The sequence below is a fragment of the Ceratotherium simum genome, chromosome 8, assembly GCF_057802395.1.
Source record: "Ceratotherium simum simum isolate JZ-2026a chromosome 8, ASM5780239v1, whole genome shotgun sequence".
Classification (NCBI taxonomy): domain Eukaryota; kingdom Metazoa; phylum Chordata; class Mammalia; order Perissodactyla; family Rhinocerotidae; genus Ceratotherium; species Ceratotherium simum.
Genome location: NC_141907.1, coordinates 34,791,553 through 34,801,170, shown reverse-complemented (window position 1 = coordinate 34,801,170; position 9,618 = coordinate 34,791,553).

The following is a 9,618-nucleotide window of genomic DNA, read 5'->3' as shown; positions in this document are numbered from 1 at the left end:
GTCACTTGTTTCTTTTTAATGTTTTTAATGTGCTACTAGAAAATTTAAAATGACATACGTGGCTCCCATTTGTGCCTTGCATTGTACTTCTATTGGACAGCGCTGCTCTATACACACACACAGTCTCTTAGTCCTTCTGATAGACTCACTCTTTCCCTAAAGTCCCAGCTCCAGCTCTTTTTGGGTCTTGCCTCCAAAGGATGTTGTCAGTCTTTCTCTGCTCCAGCTGGTTCTGCTATTGATAGTGGGCAGGTTTCAGAGCTAGAGTATGCATGAGGCAGGGTGGGGAGAGGTCCTCATGGCGGTCTGACCCCCAGATAAAATATTGCAATTAGATCCTTCCTCATTGCACTGATGCTTTTTCTCCTTCACCACTTTAGGTAACATTATTTAAAAAACACTGTTCTATTAATGTAGCCTTTAGAATTTAACATTCTAGAAAATAGAAGGGAGTTGTAGGGAAGAAAATTTCATCCCACTGTACATTCATTAATGCTTTTGATCCTATATCATTCTCTCTATTTTTCAAAAGAGGAAACATGTGAAGAGTGGTTAAATGCATTACTCAAGGTCACAGATCTGTATGAAGTAGTTGCTACTAAAACCTGCGTTCTGACCCTTACTCTATGCTCTTTCCATTATAACACAGTATCATGTAATCTCCAAAATTTAAACTTTCTTTGACAATTCAAAATTTTACAGTACCTGGGTAGGGGAGAAGATGGGAGGTGGTCATGGTTACAAACATCAATTATTACTAAACATACCTGGAAAATAATTATAGTTATTTTCTGACTGGGATATAGATAAGTGGCAAATTATGTTAACAACTACTTCATTTATTCAATAAAGCTTTCCACACAATTGTTCTAAATTGCAGATGATGACAGCCAAAATGTTGTGAGCCCTTGTATGTGGAGCACTATGCTAAACAGTATGTGCTTGAGCTCATTTTATCATCTCACAATGTATGGGGTATTATTATCCCCATTTTACAGGAGAAACAGAGATCACACAGCTAAGAAGTGACTGAAACCAGGTCTGTTAGACCTCAGAGCCCTAGATCTTGGCCATGCTCTACTGCCTTCCAATGATAATGGTCTTATCTCCACAACATCCTAGGTGTCTCACCTAGGATGAGAATCAAGTCACTTCCAATTTCTGGCAGATTCCCTAAAGAAGACAGAATTGTAATTCTGGGCCTCATTTTCTGCACATTAAGATAAATTTAGTTTTGAGCATTTCTTAGACTATTTTTTTGCATCCTTCTTATGCTTTCATTTGGGATAGTTTAGAAAGAGCATGCTTTGGAGAGGACTTTTAATCATTTACTGATTTTGAAGATGTACTTCTAGAGAGAGCTCTTACAGAGGTTGATCTGATTTTGCCAAGTAATAGCACTTTTGCTCTCTGTCCCTTGCATAAGCCTCTATGTCCCTGGAATTGTGAGAGTAAAAAAAATATCTAACCATCAACACAAGGCTTTGTATTTTAATGAGGGAAAAAGAAAAAAAAAATTCTCTTAACAGGTCCAAAATTTCTTTTTTTCCCAGAAAGGTGTTGAAACATGGTAACATAAGTTCTAACCAACACTGACTCATCAAGTAGGATCTTGAGGGATGTTCTTTAAATTACAAGAGTCCCAGAATCTCCTAAGGTAAAATGAGAAGCATAATTTTATATAAAATGTAGCTATTTGTACAAACCTTTACAGTATACAAATATGTTCACCTCAAACATTCCTCAAAATAATTCTCTACTGCACCACATTCTACAAATGAGGAAATTGAGGTCAAGGGAAACTAAGAGAATGTCTAAAGATTGGAACCACCATCTATGGACTTTCTGACATTACTCCTGATGTTATATGTATTTGTAACTCCTTGATCATGTTTTTTTTTTGCCCCCTGAGGAAGATTTGCCCTGAGCTAACATCTGTGCCAGTCTTCCTCTATTTTGTATATGGGACACCGCCACAGCATGGCTTGATGAGTGGTGTAGGTCCACACTCGGGATCCAAAAGCCGTGAACCCAGGCCACCAAAGTAGAGTGCGCTGAACTTAAGCACTGTGCCACTGGGCTAGCTCCTCATGTTTTTTTTGTTTTTTTTTTTTCCAGAGAGGAAGATTGCTCCTGAGCTAACATCTGTTGCCGATCTTCCTCTTTTTGCCTGAGGAAGATTGGCCTGAGCTAACATCTGTGCCCATCTTCCTCTATTTTGTATGTGGGAAGCCGCCACAGCATGGCTTGATGGGCGGTGTGTAGGTCCGCACCTGGGATCCGAACCTGCGAACCCCAGGCAGCTGAAGCAGAGTGCGCAAAGTTAACCACTATGCTGCTGGGCTGGCTCCCCCTCACGTTTTAACATATGAGCTGATATGTTGCTTGAATCCATCACCAGAAAGAAAACTGGAAACATCCTGAATAAAAAGGGAACCCAGAGAATATGGCAAAACATTTATTTACTTTTCCCATGGAGTGTTTTATCAGATCATCTCAGAGTCCACCTCAGAAAGACAGTAGTCCCATTTCTGTCTTGGCTCCTTACCTCTCCACTGTCTCCTTCCCTCTATCCATCCCTTCTTCCAAATCTTTTCCTGCCCCCTGCCTCCCATTAGGTTCCCATCTCTACCTTGGACTGGCAATAAAGGATCATTCAGGTTCCATCTATCTTGGGAGGAGGCTTTGGGTTTTTCAGATTCTAGAATGAAACCCTCTAAACCAACGTTTCTGTTGTTAATGCTGACCAGTTCTCAAATCTCAAAGCCTAACTTTGGACTGATTCTTTTCTAGTAATATGGTTGACTAGACACCCCAAATAATCTTTCAGCTAAAATCAACCTAAAAAAATCATGTTAAATAGGAAAAAAAATACCCTCCCCACACACACCTTAAAAGCAACCCCAAGTTGGAAAAATGTAAAGAATTTTCAGAATGAGTGAATACACACGGGTAATCTATTCTAGCTCCTCATAAACTTGGGGTAAGGGGTGGGAGCCAGTACTGGACACTGGAAGGCAAGAGATGAAGAGGGACCACTCAGTGTGGGGAATCTAATAGATGTTTGCATAATAAACCACTGCATTTATTTTATTTATTTTTAATGATGTTTTTATTTATTTATTTATTTATTTATTTATTTAGTGAGGAAGATCAGCCCTGAGCTAACATCCATGCTAATCCTCCACTTTTTGCTGAGGAAGACCGGCTCTGAGCTAACATCTATTGCCAATCCTCCTCCTTTTTTCCCCAAGGCCCCAGTAGATAGTTGTATGTCATAGTTGCACATCCTTCTAGTTGCTGTATGTGGGACGTGGCCTCAGCATGGCCGGAGAAGCAGTGCATCGGTGCGCGCCTGGGATCCGAACCCGGGCCGCCAGTAGCGGAGCGCGCGCACTTAACTGCTAAGCCACGGGGCCGGTCCTAAACCACTGCATTTAAAGTCTAAAGAGACAGCTAGGAAAGTTGCCTTTTTTTTACCTTGGTGCCAGCCGAAGGGAAGAAGAATCTCGCTAAGAATTCATAACCACAAGCCACTATTCATAATGTTTGTGCCCAAATTTACACTTCCTATATTAAAAAAAAAAAATCTAGGGCCGGCCCAAGGCTTAGCGGTTGAGTGCTCCCGCTCCGCTGCTGGCGGCCTGGGTTCGGATCCCGGGTGCGCACCGACGCACCGCTTCTCCGGCCATGCTGGGGCTGCATCCCGCGTGCGGCAGCTGGAAGGATGTGCAACGGTGGCATGCAACTATCTACTGGGGCTTTGGGGAAGATAAGGAGGAGGACTGGCAATGGATGTGGGCTCAGGGTCGGTCTTCCTCAGCAAAAAGGGGAGGATTAGCATGGATGTTAGCTTCGGGCTGATCTTCCTCACAAAAAAAAAAAAATAAAACATCATTTAAAAAGAAAAAATCTAGAACTAGAATTTTTTTTTTTTTAAAGATTTTATTTATTTATTTTTTCCCCTCAAAGCCCCAGTAGATAGTTGTATGTCATAGCTGCACATCCTTCTAGTTGCTGTGTGTGGGATTCGGCCTCAGGATGGACGGAGAAGTGGTGCCTCGGTGCGCGCCCGGGATCCGAACCCGGGCCACCAGCATCGGAGCGCGTGCACTTAACCACCAAGCCACGGGGCCGGCCCTAGAACTAGAATTTAAGTGGTCTCAGTTTGGTAGTGTCCCAAGGCACCTTGCAGAAGCAAATTTAAATTCTTTTAACCCAAAACTTTGTTAAGTAAGCATGTTCAAATTGCTAAAGTTTAATGGAGAAAAAAAAAAGCAAGTGTGTATACATTCCAAAATGGTAGAGGGGGAAAAATGGGGTAGGAAAAAATAAAAAAAAAAAACCACCAAGCAAGAAAGGAAGTAAAAAGGAACAGAAAAGCCAGGACAAATAGCACAAAATAAGACACTAGAAATAAACCCAGATATATCAGTAATAACAGTAAGTATACGCGGATGAAACTATCCAGTTAAAAAACAAAGTTATTGAGCCAGCCCTGATGGCCAAGTAGTTAAAGTTTGGCACGCTCCACTTGGGCAGCCCAGGTCTGGTTCCTGGGTGCAGAACCACACCACTCATCTGTCAGTAGCCATTGCTGTGGCGGCAGCTCACACAGAAGAACTAGAAGGACTTACAACTAGAATGTACAACTATGCACTGGGTCTTTGGGGAGGGGAAAAAAAAAAAGGAGGAAGCTTGGCAACAGATGTTCGCTCAGGGCGAATCTTTTCCTGCAAAAAAAAAAAGGTCATCAAACTATTAAAAAAAAATTAGCTATACATTATTGTCAGTCAGGGAAGCAGAGCATTGTGTTATGAGACAAGGGATTTATATTGAAAGTAGACTTTATACAATTGTGGGAGGAGATGAACATCTGGAATGGGGAGATGGATAATCAGACAAAGATACCAACTAGTGCTCCTAAGCACTGCTGTGAGTGTTGAAGATTGTAGGGAAAAACTGAGAAACCAAGCATATCTCATCCAGTTGCGAAGTGGGAACACAACAGGAATCTGTGGAGAGTTCTATGGGAAGCTATTGCCACTCTGCAGCTACCACCTCTGTGGGTCCACAGCCAGGCATCTGAGGGGCTCACTGGGCAGCGTCAGGAGGAAGAGCTGGGTGAAGCCCAAAGAGCAAGAACACGCTGGACCCTGCCAGGCACCTCTCGCAGTTTATTCATCACCTGGTCTTCAAACCTTCAAAGTAAAGGCCAGTCCTTCACTTCTGCCTGTCAATTCTCACACAAATTTGTCTTTGGGCCAACTCTAACCCAGAAAAGTGAATTCTGGGAAAATGTAGTTCCCAGCTTGACCAAGCTGACAGTATAACAAACCAGAACAGCTGTTTGTAAGAGACACACCTAAAGCGTAAAGGACAAGAATGGGAAAAGACACATGACGCAAAAATGAAGCAAAAGAATAATATAGGTGCACCTATATTAAACAAGGGTACCTATATTAAAATCAAACAAAATAGACTTTCATGCAAAAATTATTTTCTAGAGTCAGAAGGTCATTATATAATGATAAAGTGTTCAACTGGAAGATAAAATTCTGAAGTTGCAAACACGTAATAATATAGCCTTAAAATACATAAGGCAAAAATTGAGAGGATTACAAGGAGAAACTGACAAATGTGTTATCACAGGGAGAAACTTTGACATACTTTCTGAGATTTAATAGTAAAAGCAGATGAGAAATAATAACGAATATACAAGATTTGAACAACAGTAAACAAGTGTAAAGGAAAAATAGTGCTGTGAGAGAGGATGGGGGACATATACTTTAGATTGAAGGTTGAGGCTTTGCCAGGTAAATGCAACAGGACAGCGGGGCAAGTGTTGAGGATACTGCCACAAGACAGGTTCAAGAGATGTCCTGAGGTACTTGGAGAAAAAAGGAAATAAAGACAGGACAAAGGTGAGGAAGAGGGAAAAAGTAGGAGTGTCTGTGGAATGATGGTTCCCCCACAGGCCTTCCAAGGATGCTGGGGGGTGCTTTTCACCTAAGCTGAGCTCTAGACCTTGGGGAGTTCTTTCACCTGGATTTGTCTTTCTCTACCTCAGAGAAGAGGGGAATGGTGCCTGGGAGCCATTCAACTAAGCCTCAGGCCACAGGGCCCTGAGGATCTCCCCCTAATTGAGAGGAGCCCATTCTCCTTTCCCTTCCCTCCTCACTCTGGTCAAAATTGAGAATTGTTGGCAAGAGAGTATGAATAAGATTGAAGCACTGCAGGGCTCAAACTTAGGTATTTTCTCTCCCAAAAGGCATCTGGGTCAGGGACAAGATCTGTGACATGGATGGAGCACAGGGTAGAGAGATGGGGAAGAATCTTTAAGCCTGTTTTAGTCAGCAAAGGAATGAGTTCTTGGGGTTAATGTAATCCAGCCCAATTTACCAGGATGGGAAGTCAAAGAGGGTCTGGGTCAGAGCCCTTCACTGTTAAACAGTGTGCAGTGGCCCAGGACAAGACCACAAGCTGGTGGCTTATAGCTAAATTGGGTCCACAGAGTGAGACTGGCAGTGTTTAAAATTGTTTGAATTTGAATTTGAATGCCTTTAGGGGAACCATGTATTTTCCTGCTCAGTTCAGTCTTCCTGATAGTCTTGTCACTAGCCAATTCATCTATTCTTGCCAGGGCCCCTAAATACTTTGGTGGGTGTGGCATTATCCTTTCAGTTTATTTTCTTTGGGTAATAGTAAATACCTAGTTGAAAACTTGGGATCCTGACCATCAGTTTCTTTTTAAGAGCCTTCATCAACACTCAACAGCAACAATAAAAAATAAAAACAAACAAAAAATCTTCAAAAGATTCTACGTGACTTTGCACTGTGATTTATAACTAGATTTACTGAGTTGTTAATTACAACCCAAATTTGTTTTATATTTTTCAAATGGCTTTTTGTATATTCCACTTAATAGTGAGAATAAAACATGAAAATATAGTGAATGGGCTAAATAGTCTATAAAAAACAGATTATACAGAAATAACACTAAAATAATTAACCAGTGTTAAGTTTTACTGATGTCTGTAAATGATAATGCATAATTTTGAGGAAAAAAAATTGAATATTTGGTGTACACCGTTATGCAATACTTTTTTTCTTGGCATAGTAGTTAGGAGCTCCATTTATAAGAGAACCATAATTGATAAAAATGTTCATTTACAGGAGAAGAGTATCTCCTCTTTTCCTTGCTCAAAACTTTGAAGACGTGTCTAAGATGACTTTCTGAGGCTGGGCAAACAGCAAATGTATGGAGGCATCTCCTAAGTAGTGAATCATTCATTTTACAAATTTTAAAAAAAGAAAGACCTAATCATATGAATACCCAAATTATGCTGTTATCTTAAAAAACATCCATGGGCTGCTATTTCCTATGACTGTCACTTAGACTATAAAAATGCACATTCAGTGAACATGGTCTATGTGAGGGTTGTACTCTATGATTTCCTTCACAAATGATCAGTCAGGAATTCCCAGCTTTCTCAGTCTTAAAATAGAGACAAAACAAAAAACAAAAAACAAAAAAACTCTCTACTTGTCTCATAAATATAATGAAAAAATTCATTATCTTACTTAGATATCTTGAAAACTATTAACCAATGATAATGGTCTAAAAACTCTTCATAACATTAAAAGGTTGAAATCATGAGTAAGAAGCCCTTTATAACCTTGATTGGTGTGTAACATAAAACCAACTGGAAATAAATCAAGAGTCAAGCTGTTTCTCCCCCTGGCCTCCCTCCCACAGTTTGTTACTATATGCAAAATGAGAGCCACTAGAATTATTTTTCAGAAAACTTGCCACCAGGGGGCAGTTTGCTTGTAATTAAAATAAGATTCTAATATTTTAAAATTTGAGAATCTAATAACTACCAGTATATAGAAAACAAATTTAGAATGAGTTTATAAACCAGCTTGTATTATTTGGTTATTGTATTTTAATGTCAAAGGGTTAAAAGATATTATTATTGAGCATATTAGTACTATATAATTATGTACAGTTAACTATAGCTGTCACAAAACCATTTCAGAGCAAGTAAAATGGACATAAAAACCCAAACAGAGTTGTAATAAGCCTTACAGGTCCTTTGACCTTACCACAATATTAAAAGTCAAAGAAAAAAAATCCTCTGGTAGGTTCTAATTATTAGGGTAAATGTTTAATTACTCACTTTGAAAAAATTCTTTATTCCCAGCAACATATCCATGTAACTAAAAATATAAAAGAGCTCAGATTAAAATATTTTTCTAAAAACTGTTCCAATATTTTTGTAAGAAATGTTCTGCTTTTATTTTGAAATTGAGGATTGTCCTCAGGAAAGGGAAATATAAAGTTCATATAAAAAAAACAAATTCAAGGGGCTGGCCTGGTGGCATAGTGGTTAAGTTTTTGTGCTCTGCCTCGGCAGCCCAGGAATGGTGGGTTTGGATCCTGGGCATGGACCTAGCACTGCTTATCAAGCCATGCTGTGGCAGGTGTCCCACATATAAAGTAGAGGAAGATGGACACAGATGTTAGCTCAGGGCCAATCTTCCTCAGCAAAAAGAGGAGGATCGGCAACGGATGTTAGCTCAGGGCTAATCTTCCTCACCAAACAAAAAAACCCCACCAGATTAAAAATAAGCCCAGGGGCTGGCCCGGTGGCACAACCCTTAAGTGCGGGAGCTCCGCTTCCAAGGCCTGAGAGTTCGCGGGTTCCAATCCCGGGTGTGCACTGATGCACCACTTGGCAAGCCATGCTGTGGCGGCGTCCCATATAAAATAGAGGAAGATGGGCACGGATGTTAGCCCAGGGCCAGTCTTCCAGGGCCAGTCTTCCTCGGCAAAAAGAGGAGGATTGGCATGGATGTTAGCTCAGGGCTGATCTTCCTCACAGAAAAACAAAAAAAAAAGCCCAATAGTACAATTAGCCCAAAAAGGAAGTGTAGCCTTTTAGATAAAGGGTTTGTAAAAGGGTAATTTCTAAACACTTCAAAAGATGAACTATATGCTTTAGATATTATATGAATCTGACAAATTCATAGTATTATGGACCATTATTTCAGATGGGAGAAATCTGTATACAACTGTATTTTTGTGAGTTAATGACAAAAAGACATATCCATTTCATTCTCAATCACTGCAAGCTTCATTTGTCTTGAAGGTTTTTGGTTTGTTACTTCAATGAAATGGCCTATTGCTCTAGGAACTCTAGGTAATAATGGTTATAGCGCTACAAATTTAAAGAATTTAATGAAAAAATACTACAGACTACTAGGTATTTTTTTTTAAGGATATAAATTTAAAAATAAAATAGGGAATAAAGTGCCCTAAATCTCACAATTTAATTATTTGGAAATACTTACATTTTTAAAGGCTATTTAATGAGAACAATGATTCTAATATTAAATCCCTCTTAATTTAGTGGCATAGCCCCAAATTACCTACCTCTTCTTTGGTTAACAGCACTCCCTTCCTTTGAAGAACTGACCTGCCTCCACTGTTTCTGGTAAGACCGCCAATCAAAGTCCCACACTCCCATGTTTTCAAGGAAAAATCATTGGATACACTATCTGCTTTAGGAGGAAGAGAGCAGAGTGGGAAGGCAAAATCTCCTATCACTTTGC